General features: G+C 41.2%; 1 pseudogene; it reads left to right on the forward strand.

Moving 5' to 3' along the window:
- The first annotated feature begins 6,941 nt into the window (after nucleotides 1-6,941).
- LOC115833287 lies at nucleotides 6,942-7,749 on the forward strand (annotated as a pseudogene).
- Nucleotides 7,750-10,269: the final 2,520 nt, after the last annotated feature.

Genomic DNA, 10,269 nt, shown 5'->3' on the forward strand with positions numbered 1-10,269 from the left:
ACATAGTTGGAAGTAAAGCACTCCTCAGCAAATGTAAAAGAACAGAAATTATAACAAACTATCTCTCAGACCACAGTGCAATCAAACTAGAACTCAGGATTAAGTAATTCACTCAAAACCGCTCAAATACATGGAAACTGAACAACCTGCTCCTGAATGACTACTGGGTACATAACGAAATGAAGGCAGAAATAAAGGTGTTCTTCGAAACCAACAAGAACAAAGACACAATATACCTGAATCTGTGGGACACATTCAAAGCAGTGTGTAGAGGGAAATTTATAGCACTAAGTGCCCACAAGAGAAAGCAGGACAGATCTAAAATTGACACCCTAACATCACAATTAAAAGAACTAGAGAAGCAACAGCAAACACATTCAAAAGCTAGCAGAAGGCAAGAAATAACTAAGATCAGAGCAGAGCTGAAGGAAATAGAGACACAAAAAACCCTTCAAAAAATCAATGAATCCAGGAGCTGGTTTTTTGAAAAGATCAACAAAATTGATAGACCGCTAGCGAGACTAATAAAGAAGAAAAGAGAGAAGAATCAAATAGACGCAATAAAAAATGATAAAGGAGATATCACCACCGATCCCACAGAAATACAAACTACCATCAGAGAATAAAATAAACAACTCTACACAAATAAACTAGAAAATCTGGAAGAAATGGATAAATTCCTCGACACATACACCCTCCCAAGACTAAACTAGGAAGAAGTTGAATCTCTTAATAGACCAATAACAGGCTCTGAAATTGAGGCAATAATTGATAGCTTACCAACCAAAAAAAGTCCAGGACCAGATGGATTCACAGCCAAATTCTACCAGAGGTACAAGGAGGAGCTGGTACCATTCCCTCTGAAACTATTCCAATCAACAGAAAAAGAGGGAATCCTCCCTAACTCATTTTATGAGGCCAGCATCATCCTGATACCAAAGACTGGCAGAGACACAACAAAAAAAGAGAATTTTAGACCAATATCCCTGATGAACATTGATGCAAAAATACTCAATAAAATACCAGCAAACCGAATCCAGCAGCACATCAAAAAGCTTATACAGCATGATCAAGTGGACTTTATCCCTGGGATGCAAGGCTGGTTCAACATACGCAAATCAATAAACATAATCCAGCACATAAACAGAACCAACGACAAAAACCACATGATTATCTCAATAGATGCAGAAAAGGCCTTTGACAAAATTCAACAACTTTCATGCTAAAAACTCTCAATAAATTAGGTATTGATGGGACGTATCTCAAAATATTAAGAGCTATCTATGACATACCCACAGCCAATATAATATTGAATGGGCAAAAACTGGAAGCATTCCCTTTGAAAACTGGCACAAGACAGGGATGCCCTGTCTCACCGCTCCTATTCAACATAGTGTTGGAAGTTCTGGCCAGGGCAATCAGGCAGGAGAAGGAAATAAAGGGTATTCAGTTAGGAAAAGAGGAAGTCAAATTGTCCCTGTTTGCAGATGACATGATTGTACATCTAGAAAACTCCATTGTCTCAGCCGAAAATCTCCTTAAGCTGATAGGCAACTTCAGCAAAGTCTCAGGATACAAAATCAATGTGCAAAAATCACAAGCATTCTTATACACCAATAACAGACAAACAGAGAGCCAAATCATGAGTGAACTCCCATTCACAATTGCTTCAAAGAGAATAAAATACCTAGGAATCCAACTTACGAGGGACGTGAAGGACCTCTTCAGGGAAAACTACAAACCACTGCTCAATGAAATAAAAGAGGATACAAACAAATGGAAGAACATTCCATGCTCATGGGTAGGAAGAATCAATATCATGAAAATGGCTATACTGCCCAAGGCAATTTATAGATTCAATGCCATCCCCATCAAGCTACCAATGACTTTCTTCACAGAATTGGAAAAAACTACTTTAAAGTTCATATGGAACCAAAAAAGAGCCCGCATTGCCAAGTCAATCCTAAGCCAAAAGAACAAAGCTGGAGGCATCATGCTACCTGACTTCAAACCATACTACAAGGCTACAGTAACCAAAACAGCATGGTACTGGTACCACAACAGAGATATAGACCAGTGGAACAGAACAGAGCCCTCAGAAATAATGCCGCATATCTACAACTATCTGATCTTTGACAAACCTGACAAAAAGAAGAAATGGGGAAAGGATTCCCTATTTAATAAATGGTTCTGGGAAAACTGGCTAGCCATATGTAGAAAGCTGAAACTGGGTCCCTTCCTTACGCCTTATACAAAAACTAATTCAAGATGGATTAAAGACTTAAACGTTAGACCTAAAACCATAGAAACCCTAGAAAAAAACCTAGGCAATACCATTCAGGACATAGGCATGGGCAAGGACTTCATGTCAAAAACACCAAAAGCAATGGCAACAAAAGCCAAAATTGATAAATGGGATCTAATTAAACTAAAGAGCTTCTGCACAGCAAAAGAAACTACCATCAGAGTGAACAAGCAACCTACAGAATGGGAGAAAATTTTTGCAACCTACTCATCTGACAAAGGGCTAATATCCAGAATCTACAATGAACTCCAGCAAATTTACAAGAAAAAAGGAAACAACCCCATCAACAAGTGGGCGAAGGACATGAACAGACACTTCTCAAAAGAAGACATTTATGCAGCCAAAAGACACATGAAAAAATGCTCATCATCACTGGCCATCAGAGAAATGCAAATCAAAATCACAATGAGATACCATCTCACACCAGTTAGAATGGTGATCATTAAAAAGTCAGGAAACAACAGGTGCTGGAGAGGATATGGAGAAATAGGAACACTTTTACACTGTTGGTGGGACTGTAAACTAGTTCGACCATTGTGGAAGTCAGTGTGGCGATTCCTCAGGGATCTAGAACTAGAAATACCATTTGACCCAGCCATCCCATTACTGGGTATATACCCAAAGGATTATAAAACATGCTGCTATAAAGACACATGCACAAGTATGTTTATTGTGGCACTATTCACAATAGCAAAGACTTGGAACCAAGCCAAATGTCCAACAATGATAGACTGGATTAAGAAAATGTGGCACGTATACACCATGGAATACTGTGCAGCCATAAAAAATGATGAGTTCATGTCCTTTGTAGGGACATGGATGAAGCTGGAAACCATCATTCTCAGCAAACTATTGCAAGGACAAAAAACCAAACACTGCATGTCCTCACTCATAGGTGGGAATTGAACAATGAGAACACTTGGACACAGGAAGGGGAACATCACACACCAGGGCCTGTTGTGGGGTGGGGGGAGGGGGAAGGGATAGCATTAGGAGATATACCTAATGTTAAATGACGAGTTAATGGGTGCAGCACACCAACATGGCACATGTATACATATGTAACAAACCTGCACGTTGTGCACATGCACCCTAAAACTTAAAGTATAATAAAAAAACAAAATAAAAATAAAAAAATAAAAAATAGTTTTATTGAGATATAATTTACATACTATACAATTCATGCATTTAAAGTATACCATTGAATGGTTTTTAATATATTCACAGAGTTGTGCAATCATGACCACATTCAATTTCAGAACATTTTCATCACTCCAAAAAGAAATCCTGCACTGTTACCCCAAGCACATCAATCATGGCCCTTTCCCTGTATCCCTGCTATTAATCTACTTTTAATCTCTATAGATTTTCCTGTTCCAGACATTTCATATAAGTGGTATCACAAAATATGTGGTCTTTTGTGACTAGCATCTTTCATTTAGCATAATGATTCCAAAGTTAACTTACGAAAATATGAGAGCTTCAATTTCTCTACATCCTCACCAATATTGTTATAATCTGTATTTTTTATTATGGCCATCTTAGGGGGTGTGAAGTGTTATATTCTCCAACTGTGTAACTGTTCCTTGTGTATTTTTTTCCAAGATTGTTCTGGCTATTCTGGATCCCTTGAATTTCCATATGTTGAACCCTTATAGCAAAACACATTATAATCAAATTGTAAAAATTCAAGGACAAAGAAAGAATTTTTAAAGCAGTAAGAGAAAAGCAACTCCTCATGTACAAGTGATGCCGTATCACATTATGAGTGAATTTTTCAGCAGAAATATTACAGGCCAGAAGGGAAGGGGGTCATATATTCAAAGTGCTGAAAGAAAGCAACTGTCAACCAAGAATATTGTACTTGGCAAAACCATCTTTCAGAAATTAAGGACAAATTAAGACTTTTCCAGGCAAAAAAAAAAAAAAACTTAGCTGAAGTGGTTTGTCACCACTAGGCCTGCCTTAGAAGAAATACTAAAGAGGGTTCTTCAGGTTAAAATAAAAGAGATTAAATAGTAACACAAAAAGCATATGAAAGTATAAAACTCACTGTTAAAATTAATTATATAAACAAATAGAGAATGGCTGACTAGAAGCAGCTTGTGCATGACTCTCATGGAGAGGAATGAAAGGAGCAAGTAAATACAGCACGTTGAACTGAAACATCCAGGCACTCGCATTGGGACTAATCAAGGAAACAACTCGACGCACAGAAGATGGAGAAAACAAGGCAGGATGATGGCCCACCCAGAAGTGATATGGAACCAGGAGAACCTCTTCCAAGGAAGTGGTGAGTGAATGTGCTACCCCAGGAAATGATGCTTCGCCCACAGATTTTTGCAACTCTCAGGTCAGGAGATCCCCTTGTGAACCCACTTCACCAGAGCCTTAAGTCTGGCACACAGAAATACCTGGAGTCTCAGCAGAGCAGTCACTTGGGCATGAGCAGAGACTTGGGAACAGCTCTGGGCAAGGTGGGAGAATCAACCCCTGTACATACCCCCAGCAAAGAGGCTGAATCCAGGGGGCCAAGCAGTGATGGTCTACGGGCCCTAGTTCTATGGCACCTCACAAGATAAGACCCACTGGTTTGGAATTCCAACCAGCCACTAGCAGCAGTGTTGTGCCTGCCTGGGACAGGGGGAGGGGTGGGCCGCCATCTTTGCTGTTTGGGCGATTTAGCAGTTCCAGCCTTTGGAGGCTGGAGAGTCCAAACCAACTGGGTGCAGAAGGGATCCCCCAGCACAGTACAGCTGCTCTATCCAAATGTGGCCAGACAACTTCATTAAGTGGGTCCCCAATCCCATTCCTCATCACTAGGCGGGACCTCGCAACCGAAGCCTCCAGCCACCCTCACTGGTGTTTTCTGGCTAACAGAGATTTGAAAACTCCCTGGGACAGAGCTCCCAGAGGGAAGGGCAGGCTGTCAACTTTGCTGTTTGGGCAACTTAGCCATTCCAGCCTCCAGGCTTTGGAGAGCCCAGGCTGAGTGGGGATGGAAGCGGCACAGATGCTCTATGAAAGCGTGGTCAGACTTCTTCTTTAAGCAGGTCCCTGATCCTGTTCCTCATGACTTGGTAAGACATCCCAATCGGGCCTCCAGCCACCTCCTACAGGTGTGTTTGGGCCAGCAACAGATCCATACCTCCTGGGCCAGAAGAAGGAACAGATTGTTCTGTTCCCAGAAGAAGGAACAGATTGCCATCTTTGCTGTTTCACAGCCTTTACTGGGGATACTTTAGGATACTGGAAGATCCAAGGCAACTAAGGATTGAAGTGGACCCCAAGCAAACCACAGCAGCCCTACAGAAAAGTGGCCAGACTGCTGAAAGAAAAAAAAAACCAGAAAACTAAAGGTCAGCAACTTCAAAGATTGAAGGTAGAAGCCCACAAAGATGAGAAAGAATCAGAAAAAGAACACTGAAAACTCAAAAAGCCAGAGTGTCCTCTTTCCTCCAAATGAGTGCATCACCTTTTCAGCAAGGGTTCAGAACTAGGTTGAGGCTGAGATGGCTGAAATGACAAAAGAAGAATTCAGGATATGGATAGGAACGAACCTCATTCAGCAAAAGGATTACATTGTAATGCAATGCAAGGAAGCTGAAAATCATGATAAAACATCGCAAGAGCTGACAGACAAAATAGCCAGTATAGAGAGGAATGCAATCGACCTGATAGAGCTGAAAAGCACACTACAAGAACTTCATAATGCAATCACATGTATTAATAGCAGAATAGATAAAGCAGAGGAAGGAATTTGAGAGTGTAAAGACTGACTTTCTGAAATAAGTTAGACAAGAATAGAGAAAAAAGAATGAAAAGGAATGAACAAAAGCTCTAAGAAACATGAGATTATGTGAACAAACTGAATATTCGACCGATTGGTGTACTGGAAAAAGATAGGGAAAATAGAACCAAGTTGGAAAACATGTTTCAAGATGTCATTCATGAGAACTTCCCCAACCTAGCTAGAGAGGCCAACATTCGAATTCAGGAAATGCAGAGAACCCCAGTAAGATACTCCATGAGAAGATTGTCCCCAAGACATTTAATCGTCAGATTCTCCCAGTCTATTCTCAGAGTATTTGCTTTAATAGGGCACTCCCTTACCCAAAACTCTACAATGGTACCACACTTTAATCAGTGTAAAAGTAAAAGTTCTTATAATGGCCCACAAGGTTATGTATGATCTGGCTTTTTGTTGCCTCTCTTACCTCATATTTTACTTTTCTTCCCCTCAATCATTCCATGCCAGCCTCTCTAGCCTCCTCATTCCTTCTCAAACATGCCAGCCACACTCCCACCCATGGCTTGCCATTGCTGTATACTTGGAATATCCCTATATATGTTAAGTGTGCCTAGAACTACTGGGCACTCAAAAGTGTTGAATTGAATTTACAAAGTGCACAAATTAAACAACATATTTTCTGAATGTAGGAGGTATAAGAGCACCTAAAGGATTCAAACAATCTCTTCATTGTACATTGTATTTTGTCTTCATTCTTTCTCTTGACTCTTCTTTCATGTGTTCAGCAGGTAGAGGAGGTAAGACATTAGCTTTTTAAGATTCACATCACTTCCCTCCCGCCCCCGCGCCGCCGCCCTGTATGTTGTCCGCCTCGGCCTCTGGGGCATGGAGCACGCTGCCCAGCCCTGGCGACGGCGACGGCGACTGCGGTGGTGGAGGACTGCCTGCTGGCCGCGCTCGCCTACTTGCAGTGCGCCGTGGGCTGCGCGCGGTCTTCGAGCGGAACAGTCAGACGAACTCAGTGTACGGCCGCCACGCGCCGCCCAGCTGCAGGCTCCGAGAGCCGGCGCAGGCCGCCTGGGTGGTGCAGGGGCTGCCCTTGCTAGCCCTGCCGCTCTACCAGTACGCCAGCGAGTCCACCCCGCGCCTCCGCAGCGCACCCAACTGCATCCTCCTGGCCATGTTCTTCGTCCACTACCGGCATCGGTGCTTAATTTACCCACTTGTGATGCGAGGAGGAAAGCCTATGCCACTGTTGGCGTGTACAATGGCGATTATGTTCTGTACCTGTAATGGCTATTTGCAAAGCAGATACTTGAGCCCTTGTGCAGTGTATGCTGATGACTGGGTAACAGATCCCCGTTTTCTAATAAGTTTTGGCTTGTGGTTAACGGGCATGTTGATAAACATCCATTCAGATCATATCCTAAGGAATCTCAGAAAAACAGGAGATACTGGATACAAAATACCAAGGGGAGGCTTATTTGAATACGTAACTGCAGCCAACTATTTTGGAGAAATCATGGAGTGGTGTGGCCATGCCCCAGCCAGCTGGTCTGTCCAAGGAGCGGCTTTTGCTTTCTTCACATTTTGTTCTTTATCTGGTAGAGCAAAAGAGCATCATGAGTGGTACCTCCGGAAATTTGAAGAGCATCCAAAGTTCAGAAAAATTATAATTCCATTTTTGTTTTAAGTGCATTTTCAACGAAATTACCTTCAACTTGAAGCTTTCCAATGGTGTTTTTCAATGGACTTTGTAAATAAGTTATATCTTTGTAATTTTCCTGCTACTTCATTTTCAAGATGTCCTCTAGGAATTTTTTTTCTAGTAATTTTGCAAGCTACCTAATAAGTACCTAAATAAACTGAAACGGAGGTTGAAGTATCCTACTGTGTAACAGGTCAGAATTTCAAACTCCGGGTAATAACTGCTGACATTTTTTCTAATTTCGAATTTGCCTCTTTTGGCTATGTCTTGCCAAGTGTGTACAAGACTAGAATTTACAACTGTCTGATGGCATTTTCAGTCAAACTCCAGGTAATAACTGCTGACATTTTTTCTAATTTCGAATTGACCTCTTTTGGCTATATGTTGCCAAGTGTGTATAAGACTAGACTTTACAACTGTCTTTGATGGCACCTTCAGAACAATAAATGTCACAATCCCTTCTATAGCCCCCTACAGTGATCCCTTCAAGGTCAACCGCAGTGTTGCTTCCCTCTCCCTGTAGGGCTGGGATCTGTCTTGGAGCCCTCTCTCGGAGGCCACAGAGGCCGGGGGTAGCCATTGTGAAGTCATGGCCTGGGGGAAACTTGCCAACCTTTGTGTCAGGTGCTGTGTGTAAGTGGAGAACTTGGGGATAGAGGAGGAAGCTCCTTGTGGCCCTTCCAAGGCGGGGCAAAGGCATCTGGACTTGTTCTAGCCCAGCCCACCGGGTGACATCACTGGGCAAGGAGGGGTGCTGGTGGTGGTTCATACGGAGTAAGCTGCTCTGCCTGTGCAAGGGGCCCCTGGGCCCTAAACAGGCACCTTTAGGCCATGGGTCACTCACCATGAGCCATCAATATGCTCTGGTCTGACATGGTTTCTCTCTGTCTTCTAGTCTAGACCTAGTTTTTTGTTCTGTTCCCCAGGTATGGATATAGTAGAGATTGTTGTCTGTGAAATTTCTCCTTTGTAGAGTTTGAGTTTTCCCTTGTAGTGTAAAGAATGATCACCTTCTGTAACGATAGCAAGACCACTTTTTAAGATTTATCCTGTTTGTTCTTTGTTGATTGAAACATGATAATGATATTGTTAAAATTCTCTACAGCCTTCTTTTTCTTCCATAGCTAATCTTCCTTCTAATAGTTTCACTGTTGTTGCTTTGCAAAGCTTTCCCGTCATAGCCTGTACCTGTTATCAATATAAAATAATCTTCCTGTTGAATGCTTCATGACTTGAATTCTACTTTGATAAAAACATTGCCATACTGCTTTAAAAAAAAAGATTCAGATCACAGCTTCTTTCTTCACTGGGAGAACTGGCACTCAGTCTGCTCTGCATGGAAACCAAGGTCTTTGCTCATTCACGTGTGCATTCTTGGGCATCTGTGAAATATGAGTATCATCTTCCTTTCCAGTTTGCAGAGTAACAAATGTGTTTAGAGAGCACATTCAGTGAGTTTTCTGTCTGAACATTCTTTCTGAACATAATCAGCTATTTAGAACATGACTCACTCAACAAAAACATTCCTGTAGTTTGGAGAAACAATGTTCAGATTGCAGTTTCCCTCATCCTGCTGGGTAAAACCATTGCCTTTGGTCTGGCACATGTGTACTTGCATTACATTTAATTTAATAAATACTCATAGCTGAATTCTGATTTAAAACCTGGGAAGACACACTTGGGTGTTTACAGTTAACAACATTGCATACAACTAATTAAACTCATTCTTAACCTTTTTTTCTCAATTGACTTTTCCTCATTGAACACTTACGTGCTTACAGGGTTATTCTATTATAATCCTCTGTAATCTTCTGATGCCAGATCTGACATTCAAATACTACTGACCTTTCTGTTGGTTACCTTTTAACATTGCGATGAAATTCAGTAGATATTTAGTTTTAGACCCCAAGCTGCATTAATCTGATGGATCTCCACATTTTAGAATATCCTTCATGTATATATCATAAGTGAGAGAAATAAGTGATAAAGAATGAAGAGGGCAGATTCGTCAGAGTATCAATGCCTTGGGGTTATAAAAATGAATTTTTAAGGACACTGCTCATATTCATCATGTCTAAGAGAAAGTGACTTCATGTCAAATAGCTATTGGTAGCACTTTGGAATCAAAGATGTCAGTGGGGATGTTACAACTTATATAAAAAATTTCTTCTGTAAACACTCGTATTGGTGCAATCATCACTTTTTTTTACCTTTCCATTTTTTATCTTATTTGACTAGCCTGTAAAAAGTGTTCAGATAGGGGCAACCTCATTTATCCTGAAGAAAAAGCATTTACTATTAAAGAGTTTATTTGGCAACAAGCCCTGGGACTTTTAAAATGGAAGAACTGATGACACGTTCTTAGTTTCTGGGTAATTTGTTTTCTCTTTGCTGTGTTCTAACCTCTATCTCAGAAGTGTTTTCTTAGTAAGCTAAAAAGATTGTAGGTCTCTATGTGGTTGTGGCACTTCATTATAGTTGTAAACACTTTTAAAGACTCCAAAC

This window comes from Nomascus leucogenys, chromosome X, assembly GCF_006542625.1.
Source record: "Nomascus leucogenys isolate Asia chromosome X, Asia_NLE_v1, whole genome shotgun sequence".
Classification (NCBI taxonomy): Eukaryota; Metazoa; Chordata; class Mammalia; order Primates; family Hylobatidae; genus Nomascus; species Nomascus leucogenys.